Genomic DNA, 2,703 nt, shown 5'->3' on the forward strand with positions numbered 1-2,703 from the left:
GTTTCTGTGACAGTTCACTTAGAATAATGGTCTCCAACTCCATCCAATTTACTGCAAAGTCCATGATTTTGTTTATTCTTTATGGCTGTATAATACTCCATCATGTATATGTACCACATTTTCTTTATCTAGTTCACTTTCAATGGACATCTAGATTGGTTTCATGTTTTTGATATTATGAATAGTTCTGCAATAAATATGTGTGTGCAGGCATTTTTTTTTTTTTTTTTGTAGCGGTATTTATGTTCCTCTGCATATATTCCCAGAAGGGGGACTGCTGGGAAGTATGGAAGTTTGGTTTTTAGTTCTTTGAGGAGTCACCACGCTGCTTTCCACAGAGGATGGGAGAATGTATATTACCACCAACAGTGTAGAATCATCTCCTTTTCTCTGCAACTCCCAGCAGCTGTTATTTTTGGACTTTTTAATATAGCAATTCTTACTGGTGTTAGGTGGTAGCTCATTGTAGTTTTAATTTGTATTTCTCTGATGATTAGTGAGATAGCATTTTCATGTGTTTATTGACTGCTTGTATGCCCTCTTTTGAGAAGTGTGCATTCACATCCTTTGTCCACTTGAAAAAATTTTAATTTTAAAGATGTGGGATATAATTCAGAGTTAGGTATACAAATGTTCATTAGGCAGGTACCTTTGTTAATGAAGTGTGCCCCTTCCTCCCCTGACAATTTCTCACTACTACCAATCCCGCCTCCCTCCCCTGGCAGTTTCCCACTATTGCCAATCTCTTTCTTATGGCATTATGATAATTGTTCAAGGTCTGCTTATGAGTGAGAACATATGGTATTCTGTTCTTTGTTTCTCTGATAGATCAATGAGTATAATCGACTCTAAATCCATCCAAGTTGCTGCAAAGTCCATATGTTTGTCCTTCTTTATGGCTGCATAATATTCCATTGTGTACATGTACCACAATTTCAAAATCTAGTCCAGCTTCAATGGACAGCATGGTTGGTTCCATGTTTTTGCTATTGTAAATAGAACTGCAATAAAGAAACATATGAAGGTATCTTTTTCATAGAGTTATTTGAGTTTCTCCAGGTATATCTCCAGCAGGAAGATTGTGGGATCATATGGAAGGTCAATTTTTAGATCATATAGGAATTGCCAAACTGTTTGCCACAGAGATTGTATTAGTTTACACTCCCACCAATAGTGTAGAAGTGTTCCCTTTTCCCTGCATCCTCTCCAGTATCTGTTGTTTTTTGAGTTATTGATGATGGCCATCTTGACTGGAGTTAGGTGGTATCTCAGTGTGGTTTTAATTTGCATTTCTTTGATGACTAGTGAGGCTGTTCATATGTCTTCTTTTGAGAAATGTCTATTCTTATCTTTTGCCGACTTTGTAATGGAGCTGTTTATATTTTCTTTTCAGTACGTTTGAGTTCCTTTTAGATCCTAGATGTTCGGCCTTCATCAGATATACTGTTGACAAATAATTTCCCCAATCTGTGGACTGTCTCCCGCTTTCTTGATGGTTTCTTTGGCTTGCAGAAAATTGTCAGTTTAATGAGATCCCACTTGTCTAGCTTATCTCATGGCATGGCACTTGAGTTTTGATCAGGAATTGGTTAATAGTTCCAATTTCCATAAGGGTGTGTCCTGCATTTTCTAAGGTTCTTATAGTTTGAGGTTTTACATTTAGATCTTTGATCCTTTTAGAGTTGATTTTTGTGTATGGCTATAGGTAGGGGTCTTGTTTTAATCTTCTGTGTATGGTCAGCCAGTTTTCCCAGTATCGTTTACTGGATAAGTTCTCCTCTCCCCAGGTGATGGAGGCTTTGTGGAAGAAGAATTGATGAGAAATTGAGATTTTGCTTCCAGAATCTCTATCCTGTTCCATTAGTCTGTATGTCTGTTCTTGTACCCATAACAGACTATTTTGATTTTTATAGCTTTATAATAAAGTTTAAAGTCTAGGAGTGTGATACCTTCCATTATGTTTGTTTGTTTGTTTGTTTTCCTGAGGATTGTTTTGGCTATTTGTCATCATTTATGTTTCCACATGAATTCCTGAATTGTTTTCATGTCCGAGAAGAATGCTGCTGGTAATATAATGGGTATTGGGTTAAATCTGAGGATTACCTTGAGTAGGATGGCCATCTTAACAATGTTGATTCTTCCAGTTCATAAGCACAAAATATTTTTCCATTTGTTTGTGTCATCTGTGATTTCTTTGAGCAGAGTTTTGTAGTTTTTGTTGCAATGGTCCTTGACTTCTCTGGTTAGGAAGATGTCAAGGTATTTCATGTTTTTTGTGGCTCTTGTGAATGGGATTGTGCTTTTTATTTGGGTTTCTGTTTTTTTTTTATTGTTGGTGTATAGGAATGCAACTATCTTTTGTGTATCTATTTTATACTCTGAGACTTTGCCAAAGTACTTTATCAGTGGAAAGAGGTTTTTGACAGATAATCTAGGATTTTTGTGGTATAGAATCATGTTGCCTACAGAAAAGATAACTTAACTTCTTTTCCTATTTGAATACCCCTGATTTCCTTTTCTTATCTGATTGCCCTAGCTAGGAATTCCAATATTATATTAAACAGGAGGGGTGAAAGTGGGCATCCTTGTCTTGTTCCAGTTTTCAGAAAGAATGATTCCAATTTCTGTTTGTTTAGCAGTATGTGAGCTGTGGGTTTTTCAGAGATGGCTCTTACTATTTTGATGTATGTTCCATCTATGGCT

This window comes from Carlito syrichta, unplaced genomic scaffold, assembly GCF_000164805.1.
Source record: "Carlito syrichta isolate Samal-C Ts95f unplaced genomic scaffold, Tarsius_syrichta-2.0.1 Scaffold256091, whole genome shotgun sequence".
Lineage (NCBI taxonomy): Eukaryota > Metazoa > Chordata > Mammalia > Primates > Tarsiidae > Carlito > Carlito syrichta.